The sequence below is a fragment of the Cryptomeria japonica genome, chromosome 9 (assembly GCF_030272615.1).
Source record: "Cryptomeria japonica chromosome 9, Sugi_1.0, whole genome shotgun sequence".
NCBI classification, from domain to species: domain Eukaryota; kingdom Viridiplantae; phylum Streptophyta; class Pinopsida; order Cupressales; family Cupressaceae; genus Cryptomeria; species Cryptomeria japonica.
The window spans coordinates 252,275,373-252,290,575 of record NC_081413.1 but is presented as its reverse complement, the minus strand read 5'-3'; positions in this window follow the sequence as shown (position 1 = coordinate 252,290,575).

Genomic DNA, 15,203 nt, shown 5'->3' with positions numbered 1-15,203 from the left:
AATTTTGCGACAAAAGGGTGAGTTCTAGATCGAGCGGTTGACTTGTGATCCAACGGTGGTCGTTGGACCACAATGGGAAACAGCTCGACAGTTACCCATCGCAACTTGGCGACAAGGCGGGCCCAGGTCCAATGGCAGGTCTAGCTCAAGGTGAGGTGGCGGACAGGTGGCAGGTCATGTGGCGCCTAGGTGGATTCCAAGCGAATTAGATTGTGACACATGGCTCGGATCGATGCACGGCAGAAGGGAAAATCAAAGTTAAATGTATAGTTCTGACTATAGTGTTAAAAATGCAAAAATTTAAATGACTGGTTGTGCATGGCTGCATCTGAGAGGTTAATGGTTGACGGGTTATTTTTCACCCAAATATGCAAGTGTTATATGTTGTTGGAAAGCTTTCGGAAGGAGGAGTTCGTTTCTGCAGTGAGTTTTAACAAATATTAGATATTTTGAGAGCATTTTCAACGGGGATGATGCAAAGAATTTTTCAGTTGGGGAAAGAGGACACTTGGCAATTTGTGATGCAGATCTAATCTTTTCCATCTTCTTCATATTCTCAATTCTTCTCAATTTGAAGGGTTCCCAGTTTTTTTGCAATTTTCTCCAAGAGATAAATCCGAAATTGCAAGTTCCATTGATGACATTTTTCATTTTTTGCAAATGACAGTTTGTTTCTTTTGGGTTTCCAATGTTGTCTTTACTGTAGGTTTTGTTTTAGTTTGCAGGTTCACACATATGCAAGGTATGTGTGAATTTCCACAAAATTGTCTCCAAAATGGCATTTAGATTTATACAGTTTCATCTTATCAAGGATAATTTGGATTTGTCTCTTTCAGTCTTCTCTGAGAGTGTAATGTTTGTCTTTTGGGTATTCTTCAAGGAAGGATTTAAATCTTGAAACCCAGCATTAATGATTTTGAATGTGTATATTGGATATGTATGTATGATTTTATGACAGAGCAGAGGATTGTATTAATGTAATGCATTAATACATGAAAATTTAATGTCCAAAGTAGCTTGCACCTGAGATTTCTCTTCCAGTTTTATGCATGACTATGTGGCCAAGATAAGGCACTGGTCTTTTGTAATGTTGAAGAATTGTCAAAACACCAATTTTAAAATCATATTAGAATATCTTTTGCTTTTTGTTTTATGGTAGTGTTCCACCTATCTCATGCTCTTATTTAGTTGAGATGTCAATGTAGATCTAGCCCATCTGCAATAACCTCCTTGTTGTTGAGCCTTTTGAGATTCATCTGCTTTTGTTGATGTTGTCTTGTGTGTAATGGGTCTGATTCAATGCATCAAAAGTACACCCACCTAGGTTTTGCAGAGCCTGAAGAGTACAAGGATTTAGATCCTTGTTATGTTGTCCAAGTCCTGGAGTTCTTCATAGATTGAAATTGGCTATTTCATAGATGAATTGCAGGTGAGCTTGGGTTTTTCATTTTTGAGAACAACATGTGTCTCTCATCTTCTGATTCTTGAGCCATGAAGAGGTGGGTTCCTTCTTCATCATTGTTGCAGCTGCTAGCAAATCTGCTTTCATCATCTGCAGATACATGAGATGCATTTCTCATCCTATCTTTACAACATGGATCTGTAGTAGTAGGCTCATTTCCATAGAGCTTCTTCAGTTTGTCCCATAAGCTTTTTGTTGATCTGCATATGTCCACCTCTGAGGAGACATCATCAGATAACCCACAAAGTATAGCCTTCATTGTTGCATCATTACACTGGTTTCTTCTTTCTGCATCTGAATCAATGGGAGGATTGACTTTACTAGGACAACCATTTACAACTGACATCCACACATCAAACGCTAGGGACGACAAGTAGACTTCCATTCTACAACTCCAAATGGAATAGTTTAACCCATCAAATACCGGAGCAGGGATTGACACTAAATAGACCATTGTGTCCTTAATCCAGAATCTACCCAAGCTGGAGAAATCTTATCAACTAGGAACCTAGGCTCTAATACCAATTGTTAGACACAATGTACCACTGACAGGGGGGTGAATCAGTGGTTCCCAAACTTTTCCCCTTATCTATCCTATGTGTGTATATCGGTTATCAAATCTAATAGAAAGCTAACTTACTGGTTAGAGGGAAGACTAACACAAATGCAATCACACATGAAAGGGACATCACATAACACCAACATATATGAAGAAAACCCAAGATGGGAAAAACCTTAGTGAGAAATGTTGTTGGAGTCTACTGCTTTAATCCAGCCTCACAATGAATCTCTGATTACAATGTTTAGAGCACCAACCCCTGATTTAGGGTACCAACCCAAGGAGAACCAACCCCTACACCGAGCTCCAACTCAGTGATTAGAAAATCATATTATGATACCAAAGTTATCTTCTTGTTACAAAATAACTTTCTAACTCTCAAGTACATGTCTCTCCACCGGTTCTCCTCTCTACAAATCTTTGTCGATTCTCTATTCACCTTTTCTCTCCAGCAACCTTAACTCCTGTTGCAACCTACTCTTTGTTGTACCTCGCTCTCTATTGCACCTTTGTCGATTCAGCCTCTTCTCCTTCTCTGTCGGTTCTTCTCTCTGTCAGTTCTCTCTTTTCTCTGCTACACTACTTCTCTCCACCAGTCTACTTCACTTAGTCAGATATCCACTATCTGATTATTGTTGGTTCTCAGCTTGTCAGTTCACTGCACTCTTCTGCAACTCTTCTCTATCGGTTTGGTCTCTACCAGTTTACACCTCTGTCAAATTCAATGGCTGACTGTCGGTTGTCTCACTGATGTCGGTTGAACCCTTCAACCCGATTCTCTCTCACACTCAGTCTCTCCTCTGGTACTCATTGAGAACTTGACCGATTTCTTCTCTCATGCAGCAAAACTCTCCCATTCAGCGGCAACCCTCATCAATTTTGGCTTGCATATTTATAAACTGGTTTTCCCACCAAAAACCAATTCAAACTTTGGGCGGTTAAGGTTTCCTCATCAAGCTCGAGGCAAACCAAATCCAAACATATCTCATCTGATCTAAACACCTTGATTAATGTGATGGCATTGTGTTGTCATTGATGTCAACCAATATAGGATGATTACCGGTATAGTATATCATTGATAAGGAGAGTATGTCAACTGGTAAGTGAAGTGTTGACAATGAGCAAGGTAGCGTGAGTTGTTGTTTATGATAAAGAGGCGGAATGCTACCTAAATCACATCAACACGGGAGGAGACAGATGTACAGGTTACCGATATGTTGTGTGGTTGCAGAATAGCAGGACTCCCACTAGATAAGAGATGCAGCCAACATGTGAAGAGATGACTGACAATGAATGTGCCCACATCGTATCACATGTGCTTGTTTGAAGATTTGTTGCACAAATAGGGAAGCCACATGAGTACATTGCAGGGTGCAGATGACAAGAAATCACTACCACCGGTAAAGTGGAACTTATCTCCTATTATGCATAGTGTGCATCATAGTTCTGTGAGATAAGGAAGAAGAGGTGAAGACAAGTGTTTGAATGCTCACACCGGATCTACCAATGAATCAAAGGAATGCCTCAAGTGCGTGAAATCAAGGATATGCACCGGATCGACAGAGAAAGCATGTTAAGTTGTCGGAACAGATGAAGTGTGATGGGTTTGTCACTTTGACAAACCAGTTGAGATATGGTTCGAGCTGATCAGGAAGAAGGCAAGGCTGAGCAGATGCAGACAGAGGACAATGGCTGGATTAAATATGGAGTCTGTTGAAGGTTAATGACATGGTTTCATCAAGAGTGTTTACCAGTATGTAAGTCCACCGGTAATATGGACAAGGCGCAGATGCAAAAGACTTCCCATCTGATGAAGATGTGCATAAGGTAGGTTAGTAAGAGTGTTGACCAGTTGAGTGTTCCACCGGAAGAGAAGTAGAGTGCAAGGTTGATGACAGACTGGTTTGAGGGTTTTACCGACAGGGTTAGCAAGCTGGTAGATGAACCCGGTAATGGAGTTGGTCGGTGATCCAATCCATACTGACACAATTGTTTGAGCAAAGGTGGATGCTGACATGGATGCCATGTGGATTCAAGCTGGCGGACATGCATGCAGCGGTAGATGGACTGTGCACTGATGAGGTTGTTGCAGAGTTGGTCGATATTAATGGTAACCTCGTAAATCATGGGATGTGTTGCACAGGTGTGTGGCTCGAGGAAGGTCGAACAGAGATGATTGATGCAGAGTGTCCTGATGCAGAATGAAGTTGGTGATGAAATCTGCAGAACCATTTATGGTGATTGATCTAGTATCTCGTCGATTGACTATTTGTGCTTTATAAACATAGAAAACATGTTTTTGAAGGCACATTATTAGCAGTGATGTGCAGATAGTTGTCTAGGAGATCAGATCGGATAAGATCTGATTGGATTTTGTTTTCCTCGAGGTTGATGAGGAAACCCAAATCGCCTGAGATTTGAATTGGCTTTTGGCGAGAAAATCGGGTGATAAATAAGGAAGCCAAAATCATTGAAGGTTGTTGTTGAAGGGGAGAGTGTTGCTTCTGCAAGTAAGAGCAAATCAGTCAAGTACTCAACAAGCATCTGAAAAGAGACTGAGTGTGTGAGAGTGAGAATCGAGTTGAGAGGATCAACCAGCAACGCTGAGGAACCGGTAGTCTACAAGTGAGCTTGTGAGAGAAGTATACCGGTGGTGACCAAACTGGTAGAGAAGACTTGCAGAAGAGTGCAAAGTAGGCAAGAAGGAACAATAGCAAATAGAACCGGTGGAGAGAAACAAAGCAATTGAGAGAAAAGACAATAAGCAGAGAGTACCAATAGAGACAGAGAGAGAACTAGTAGAGGAGGAGAAGAGGTTGAATCAATAAGGTTGCAACAAGAGATAAGATTGCAGCAGTGTTTGGGTGAGGTAAAGAACCAGCAGTTAACTAGATAGAAGATCCAGCAAAGAGATTAAAAGAAGAGTTACAAAATCCATTTGTAGCAAAGCTATTAACTTGCAAATTATTATGTTTTGTATTCACTGAGTTGGAACTCAAATTAGGGGTCGTATCTCCTTGGGTTGGTGCCCTAAAATCAAGGGTTGGTGTTCCTTGGGTTGGTGCCCTAAATTAGGGGTTGGTGCTCCTTGGGTTGGTGCCCTAAATCAGTGGTTGGTGCTCCTTGGGTTGTGCCCTAAATATTGTAATCAAAGATTCATTGTGAGGCTGGATTGGAGCAGTAGTCTCCAGCAGCATTTCTCACCGAGGTTTTTCCCATCTTGGGTTTTCCCCATATATGCTGGTGTTATGTAATGTCCCTCTTGTGTGAATGCATTTGTGATTAGTCTCCTCACTAATTGGTAAGTCTGCATTAAGTTAGATCTGATAACCGGTATGCACACATAAGATAGTTAAAGGGCAAAGAGTTGAGAACCACTGATTCACCCCCCCTCTCAGTGGTGCATTGTGTCTAACATGATGAACTGTAACTCGCCAATCAAACCCGCCATTGTCGTGCCTTCTTGATCACACCTTCTATTTTTACCAACCTGCATTTAACTTGTCGGAGGATCTCTTGGTCGATCACCAAGAATGGTTTTGTGTTCTCCTTCGCCTACCTCAATCTGCCTAACCAGTATGTTGTAGATCTTTGTTGTCTGTTTGATTTCGAGCCACAAACATCTGATGCACATCTCGTGAATCACGCAATCGACATAAATGTCAACATGTCACCTTCTACCTCGTCACCTGACACTTTACCAACTCAACAAGACGATTTGTGTATGCATGTCATTTCACCTCCACGTGGCCCCTGTGTTGGCATCCACCTTTTTTGTATTATCTGTGTTGGTATGAATGGAATCACCGATCAACTCCATTACCAGTTTCATCTACCGGCACGCTAACCCTGCCAGTTATACTCTAACCTGTCTGCCATCACTTTGTACTTGGCTTCTCTTCCGGTGGAACACTCAACCGGTCAGCACACTTGTTAGCCTACCTTATGCACATCTTCATCAGATGAGAGCCTTTCACCTTTGCTCATTGTCAGCTTACTAGTGGACATACTTACTGGTAACCACCCTAATTACACCATGTCATAAACCTTCAACAAACTCCATCTTCAATCTAGCAATGTCCTCTATCTGTAGTTGTTCCAACTTTGCCTTCTTCATCATCAGCCCGGACATCATTTCAATTGGTTTGTCAAAGTGAAAAACCCATCACTTCTTTACTCCTCCTTCTCTGTCTCGGTGGCACAACATGCCAATCCTTTCTGATCCGATGCACCTTTGATTTCATGCACCTGAGGCATCCTTTTGTTTCACCAGTTTATTCGGTGTGAGCCTTCAATCACCTGCCTTTAACTCTGTTGTCTTATTTCTAAGAACTATGATGCATTTCATGCATAATAGGAGATAAGATCCACTTACTGGTGGGAGTCGATCCTTGTCATTCTGCATCTTGCAATGCACCAATGTGGCTCCCCTATTTGAGCATTATATCTTCACCCAGGCACATGTAATCTGGTTGGGGTACATTCACTGTCAGTCATCTCTTCAAATGGTGACTGCATCTTTATTTGGTGGGAGTCTTGTTGTTTGACATCCACATAGTAGACCGGTGACCTGTACATACTTCTCCTCTAGTGTTGATGTGAATCTTGATAACATTCTACCTCTTCATCACAATCAACATCCAAGCATCTTGCTCACCCTGCTTGTACACTAGACAGAAGCTTTACAGTTGGCAACCACTCACTATCAACACGTAACTTACATGTTGACATCCTCTCCTTACTGATGATAAACTATACCGGTAACTTGCCCATATCTTCAACACAAGTCAAGTACTAACTTGTGTACCGATGACTCCAATGGTCATTGTACGGAATGACATTCTCTCCCTTACCAGTGGCCTGCAAAACTAGGTGATATCAAAGACATCACATCCGGTATGCATCAATGACAGTGTTGTACATACATCTCTTATACCGGTAGCCATCCTATTCCAATTAACATCAATGACAACATAATTCCAACAAGGCTTCCCACCGTTTTTTTTCCCTTTACCGGGTTTTCCACGTACAAATCTTGGTGCCGTGTGGATGGTATTTATTCTCTAATTGTTGCTTGTGCTTAACTGTTATATCTGCTATTTCGGTAATTGATTTATGCATTCCGGTATTGATCTTATGTGTTCCGGTATTAAAATTTTAATTGCTTAAGGTTCCTCTAATCTGGTGACAACTAATTCACCCCCCTCTCTCTCAGTTTTCTTCTGGTGAACTGTCTAACAATTGGTATCAGAGTTTTGGTCCTCTCTGCAGAAGCTTAACCGCTTGAGGAAGATTCTATGGCGACTAACAGTTCAAGTTCATCTAGTTCATCTGCTGCTATCTTTTTGTAGAGATATTCCTAGGCTTGATGGAACAAATTACAGAGTATGGAAGATTCGGATGGAGACTCATCTGAAATGCTTTGGTAAGGAAATTTGGGAAATCATAGAGAATGGTGTTACTCCTTTCAATCCAGCATCTAGCAATGATCCTCCGACAAACTTGGATAAGGAGCTTGAGAATGATTGTAGAGCTAGAGAAGCCCTCTTGTGCGCACTTTCTAATCAGCAAATAATAGGATTGACTAACAAATCATTAGCAAAGGCTATATGGGACAAGTTGGAGACTCTTAATGAAGGTGACCCTACTGTGAAGATTGCTAAACTTGATGGTTACTAGGTGAGATATGAAAATTTGAAGATGGAAGAAGATGAAAGGATTACTGCATTCATGGAAAGGGTAAATGAAATTGTCATGGGAATTCAATGTTTTGGTGGAACTCTGAGTGAAGATGAAATAGTTTCTAAAGTTCTGAGATATTTACCACTGAATTACAAGATGAAGGCTACTGCAATTAATGAATTGAGAACAATTGCTAATACCTTTGTCAATAGAGATACCTTGGTTGGGAAATTATCTGCTTTTGAGCTTAAAGAATTTGGAGCTTATGGAGCTACGAAGTCTAAACCTGATTTTCATGCATTTACATCATCAACCGGCTAGCAAGATTGGAAAAGCTTTGTATGCAAAGGAATTGCATGATATGAAAAGGGAAGATAAAGAATTTGAGCAACTTAAAGCCCTATTTTCTAGAAGAGTAGCTAAAGGACCGATAGGAAGTAAGTATGAAGGAAAAGCACCTTTTAAATGTTTTGCATGTAATAAGATAGGTCATTTTGCATCTAGATGTCTTGAAAGGAATTCAAGATTTGAAGAAAGAGCTAGAAGATCTTTTAAGTCTAACCCTCGATATCAGAACAAGTATAAGTATAGGAAAAACAGAGATAAGTCATGTTACTTTGCGGATGAGGAAGGTGTGACTGATTCTGATGATGAATCGGCACAAGACTCTGCTAGTGGTTCCGGCATTGGAAAGGAATGGGTGTTCTTGGCTATCAAGGAAGATGATCCAGCACTGGATGAGAATGTACCTGTCAACCTGAAGAGAAGGCCCTTGCTACTAAAATTTAAGATAAGGATGAATGGGTAATTGACAGTGGATGTTCACATCATATTACTGGAGATAAAAGGAAGTTTCTATCTTTGCATGAATTTGATGGTGGTCTGGTTAGATTTAGAGATGGCAAAGCATGCATGATCAAAGGAAAAGGAAATATATCATTAGATTGTAAGCACAATACTGATAATGTTTATTATGTTGAAGGTTTAAGGCATAATCTTTTGAGTGTAGGACAGTTGGTGGATAAGGGATTTCAATTACAATTCAAGGATGGAAAATGCAAAATCATTAATAGATCTGGTTTGAAGACTGCAACCGGTACTCAGACAAAAAGTAATATATTTCATTTGAATTCCGGTGAGAAGACATGTTTGATTGCACAAATTAATGAGAGTTGGCTAAGGCATAAAAGGCTATGTCATGTAAATTTTGATTGCATAGTAAATATTAGTTCAACTAAGGCAGTTAGAGATATACCTAAGATTGTGAAGCCCTATAATCCGATATGTAAAGAATGTCAAATGGAAAAACAAGTCAGAACCTCTTTTAAGAGTATACAAGACAAATCTAATGATGTTCTTGATCTTATTCATATTGATTTGTGTGGCCTTGCTAGAATCAAAAGTTTTCAAAGTGATAGATAATTTATGCTAATCATTGATGATTATTCTAGAATGATGTGGGTTACTTTTCTAACGGAGAAATCTGAGGCTTTTCAAAAGTTTAAAATCTTTAAAGCTAAAATTGAAACTAAGACAATATTGAAGATTAAGTGTTTAAGGTCAGAGCATGGTGAAGAATTCACATCCGGTGAGTTTAATAACTTTTGTGAGAAGCATGGCATAAACAGATAATTTTATGCTCCTCGGACACCTCGGCAGAATGGAGTTGTGGAAAGGAAAAACAGAACTATCTTGGATGTTGCTAGAACCATGATAATGGACGCTAATCTACCTCATATCTACTGGAGAGAAGCAGTAAGCACAGCAGTGTATACATTCAACAAAGTTCATATCAAAGGAGAAACCGGTAAGATGCCTTATGAATTATGGTTTGGCAATACACTTACAGTTAAGTATTTCAGAATCTTTGGTAATAAATGTTATATCAGGAGAGATGATTTTATTGGCAAATTTGATCCTAGATGTGATGAAGGAATATTTCTTGGTTATTCTAATGAAAGCAAAGCATATAGATTATAAAACAAGAGATTGCAGAGAATTGTGGAGAGTGATAATGTCAAGGTGGATGAAAAAAATAGAAGTCAAATCAGCATTTATGCGAAGGAACTGGCAGTGGAAATGATCATAACTGAACCGGTAACACCTTTACCGGAACAGAATGTTGAACCAGTTACTCCGGCAGTATGAGAAAATTCAACAATAAGTCAAGATCAAGAATGAGGTACAGAGAGTCAGAAGACTCCTAGGAATGTAAGGTTGAATCATTCAGAAGATCAAATCATTAAGGATAAGAAAAATGGAGTGATGACAAGAAGAAGATTGACAGCTAATGAGGTACGTTTAATTTCTCAAGTTGAACTGGTATCAGTAATTGAAGCATATAAAGATGAATGTTGGATGAAAACTATGGAAGAAGAATTAGATCAGGTAGAAAAGAATAACACGTGGATTTTAGTTCCCCGACCTAAAAATAAGAATGTTAATGGAACTAAATGGGTATTTGGGAATAAATTAAATGAGGATGGACAAGTTGTAAGGAATAAAGCTACTTTGGTTTGTAAAGGATATTCTCAGAAGGAAGGAATTGATTATGGTGAAACTTTTGCACCTGTAGCTAGGATTGAAGCTGTAAGATTATTTCTTGCCTTGTTGCACACAAAAAATACAAGGTTTATCAGATGGATGTTAAGTGTCCTTTTCTGAATGGGAATCTTGATGAGGAATTTTATATTGAGCAACCTGATGGTTTTTCAAGCACCTAGAGCTTGGTATGCAAGGTTGCACAAATATCTTTTGAAGCTTGGTTTCACTAAAGGTAATGCTAATAGTAATCTATATTATAAGGTCACCGATGATGATATACTGATTATTGAGGTCTTTGTTGATGACATCATTTTTGGAGGTGAAGATAAGTTGTGCATGGAATTTTCTAACAATATGGAGAAAGAATTTGAGATGTCTATGATTGGGAAATGAATTTTTCTTAGGTTTGCAGATTACTCAAACCGATAAAGGTATTTTCATCTATCAAACTAAGTATGTTAGGGAGATGTTGAAGAAATTTGGTATGGAAGACTCTAAGCCGCATAGTACTCCTATCATTACAAGTGAGAAATTGACAAGGAAAGATGAATCTGCACCAGTAAATCCTACAAGATACAAGTCTATGATTGGAGGTCTGCTATATTTGACTCAGACTAGACCGGATATAATGAATGTTGTTTGCATTGCATCAAGATATGAAAGTGGTCCTAGAGAAAATCATGAGAGTGCAGTCAAAAGGATTTTTAGATACTTACAAGGAACATCTGAATATGGTTTGTGGTACCCTAAAGATGATGACTTTACTTTATGTGCATATACAGATACAAATTGGGCAAGTGATGTTGATTACCGGAAAAGTACTTCTGGTGGAGCTTTCTTTCTTGGAAATTAACTTATTTCATGGATCAACAAGAAACAATCATGTACTTCTTTATCTACTGCTAAAGCTGAGTATGTTGTTGCTGCTACTAACTGTACACAAGTTTTATGGAAGAAGCAAATGTTGAAGGACATAAAATTTCATTGCGATGGACCGGTAGTTATTCACTGTGATAACTCTGCTGCTATTTACATATCAAAGAATCTAGTATTTCACTCTAAGACAAAGCACATATCTATCAAGAATAACTTTTTAAAGGAGAAAGTGGAAGAAAATGAAGTTAGATTTGTTTATGTGAACACTAAAGAGTAGAGTGCAGACATTTTCACTAAACCTTTGCCTAAAGAATCATTTGAGTACCTCACAGACAAATTAGGGATTTCTGTCCCTCCGACAGAGAACTAATTGATGCTATTTGGCATCAGTTTGGTATGCATTATCAAAGATATTATTCATTTTGGATTGATGTGGTGATGCTACTACTCAAGGGGAGTAGTTAGCCTTGTCATTGAATGATTTATGCTTTTGCTTTGATATTTTTGTCAGATTTCTGACATTGATGTCAAAGGGGGAGAGATATTCTTGTAAAAAACTTAAGGAGATATATACATTAGGGGGAGAACTTTGCAAAACATAACTGAGATATCATGTACAGGGAGAGTATGGATTAGAACTTCATTGCTATATTCTTGTGTGGGAGATTTGTTTCGCATTTCTTTGCACTTGGATGTTTTTCACATCTAGTGTTGCCATCAATGCCAAAGGGGGATAGTGTTGGCCATTTAGAGGAATTGACTGTGTTGCATTGATGTTTTGTCATTGATGTCAACACTAGTTGTTTTGGCTGCTTTACTGGTATCCTTATCGTCCCGGTAAGTTGTTTGGTTTCTGGTTGGATTAGATCATGATGATCCGGTATACTTTGGCATTTGGAATTGGCTTGGATCTGCTATTCATGCTACTTAGATTCATGTTCAGTAAGTTGGTTTTGATTTGGTGATCGAATGCTATCTTATATGTTGGTAAGCTTGGTTTGTTGATCCGGTGAGGGTTTCGCCGGCAAATCTTTCTTGAAGATCTTTGATGTTATGCATAAGTGATGTTGGTGCGGCTTCTAGTAGAGATTTGGGATGCTGATGGTGATCGTGTTCGAGACTTGGCTGATTGGGCTCATTGCTTTAGTGTGTGTGCACCTAAATTAGGTCCGAGTCTATCTAGGTTTTGGACCGGCTTAATGTAATGTGTTGTTTGATCTTCTCAATGTGTTTCTGGGATGTCTTGTGGGTTGGATATTATTTGTTTGATCTCAGGCCAACATGTTTTGTAATTATGTAATTGTTTTATTGTCTGGTGGTCGACCTTATTATTTATGGTCGAGGGTTTGTATATATATGATGTAAGATCTCATTGTAGATCATAGAGGAGTGTGGTATACGAGCGAATAATGTATTAATCATTCATGCAGAGGATTTGGTCGATCATTGGTGATCAAGTTGGGTTAATGTAAGAGGATTAAATCCTCTAGTATTGAAATTAACTGGAACTGTATTCAGACATAGGAGATGTTATCATTGCAGATCATTCTTCCTTCTGGATTGTAGTATAGATTTTTTATGTAGTCAGTGAGACTCCTTTTGTAATGAGTAGTGTGCTCTAGGTCGTTGGCCTTCCTGCAAGTGTAGGCCCCTCAATTTGTATTCACATACTTACTACAGAAGTATTATCTGACTGTGAATAGGCTTCCCATTGTGGTTTTTCCCTTTACTGGGTTTTCCACGTACAAATCTTGGTGTCATGTGGATGGTATTTATTCTCTAATTGTTGCTTGTTCTTAATTGGTATATATGCTATTTCGGTAATTAGTTTATGCATTCTGGTATTGATCTTATGTATTTCGGTATTAAAGTTTTAATTGCTTAAGGTTCCGGTAATCTGGTGACAACTGATTCACCCCCCACCCCCCCTCTCAGTTGTCTTCCAGTTATTTGAACTGTCTAACAACTTTGCACTCAAGACTCCATTTTCTAGTTCTGGTACACTTAATCTACCATAACCATTGTTGCAACTTTGTGTGCTTGAGAATTGTGTTCCTCTTCTTAACTTTGGCAAGCTTATTCTTCTCTAGTGTTGAAGGGGAGTCTCTTTCCTCTTCTTTGTTGTAGATTCTATTATCTCTATTAGGATATCATTTTATTGTCTCTTTTATCATTTTTATTATTGTGGCTTTATCTATCATCTATCTTGGTTGTTCGTGGAGGTGAAAATATTGAAACAGGGGTTTGACTATGGCAGACCCCTAAAACACAGCCCCAACATTTTTGCCCCTCCATCTTATGTGCAAGTTGTTGAGGAAGAGCTACATTTGTTGGAGGCTTCATTTTTGGACCCGTTGTAATCGTCTTCTTCCTTTCCCTTGTCTTTTCACTTCTTATTTGTAGTTAGTTTAGTTTTTATTATTCATCAATGATAATTGAAACCTATTAAAAACATGTACTTGTCATTGTGGATTTTTTGTGAGGATCTCCATACAAATCTAATTCTATAATTAAAAGTGTACTGGTCACCAAAATATCTCTATGACTTGTGCTCTCTAATTCTATAATTAAAATTGTGTTATCTACTAGCACTTGACAACTGTCATGCTTTGTTTTTATTTTGAGTGAAAAGGTAGATTGAGTGAGTCCCCAAGAGGTTACCAAAAAGATTTCAGAATGGTTTTCTTTTCCCCCTATACACAACTAACAAGCTATATCAATTATGTCCTTCTGATCTTCTTGAGTATTGTTTATTACCATCTTCTTGAGATTATTACTTGGACAATAAGTTTGAGTAAAAATTATTATTCGAGGTGGGTTTTATATGAAATTTCCAAGTGATTTTAATCCTATATTATTGTTGCCTTTCTCCTCATTGTAAAAATGTAATTCTGATGGATGCTCCAAAGGAAACCTGAGATCTTTGGTGCTTGAGGTGTTCTTAGAGATAGTAGGGGAATTGTTATTGAAGGATGCTATGTGAACTTGGGTAGGGGTTCAAATAACAGGGCAGAACCTTTTGTTGCTTGGCAAAGTCTTGAAAGACTTAAATAGATGAATTGTCAAAAAATTACCCTCGAAGGGGACTCCGAACTGATTGTGAATTGCTTAAATGGAAATGTTGGTTGTTCTTGGGAAATTAAAAGTGTAATAGAAGAAATCAAAGATTTGATTAGAATCCTTCGTAACTCTAAAGTTCAAGATGTCTTTCGAGAAAGTAATAGAGCGGCCAACAAATTAGCCAATCGTGGTTTAGCTTTGTGGATAGGACCATCCTTAATTTCTCTCAATGTCCGACTAGTCTTAGAGAAATTCTCTCTCTAAAAAGGAGCCAACATTATATAAAATAATTCTATTTCCTTTATTGATAATTACGACAATGCATATTAAAAGGAATTTAAATAAAAAAAGGTAGAAAGGGTCCATAAACTTTCGAATTCAGAATTGGTTGTTGATTTCAATGCTAGTGTGGTTTCTTGGTTGCAGGCTTGGCTGGTAGATATTAGTGACTCCCCTTAGCATGGGGGAATTAAATGATAATAAAGAGTTGTATGTTACGAACAATCCTTGTTATTATCTGACTATCATTGCCACGTGTGAAGATATGATTAGTAGGAATGGTAGTATTTAATATTTGCTTTCTCATAAGAAAGGTCATTTGGGGAAATGTCACTTCACATGTGTGAGAGGGATATATTTTATAGATACTCCCAACCTTAATTACCATCATTTCACTTCTTGTGGTGTCTGTAACAAGCTTTGTGGGTGTAATTTGCTCTGCGTTTGTTTGCCTCTTTCAATGATTGTAGAGCTAAATTATGTAATGGGGGGGCTTTGAAACGGTTGGAACCTAAAGACTACAAGGAGTTTTAGAAGAATGATGATGTGTGGGATCTTTTCGACAAGGCGGCGATGACCCCTTTCTTTTATGTCATGAAAAGATACATTAGGGCTCTATAGACAAAAATTTGTAATTCTTGGCAAAATAAGGCAGTCTTTATTGGCAACATTACCTTTACTATCACTTTGAACCTCATAGCGAAGGTTACTAGTCTAAACAATGAAGGAAATAAGGTGGAC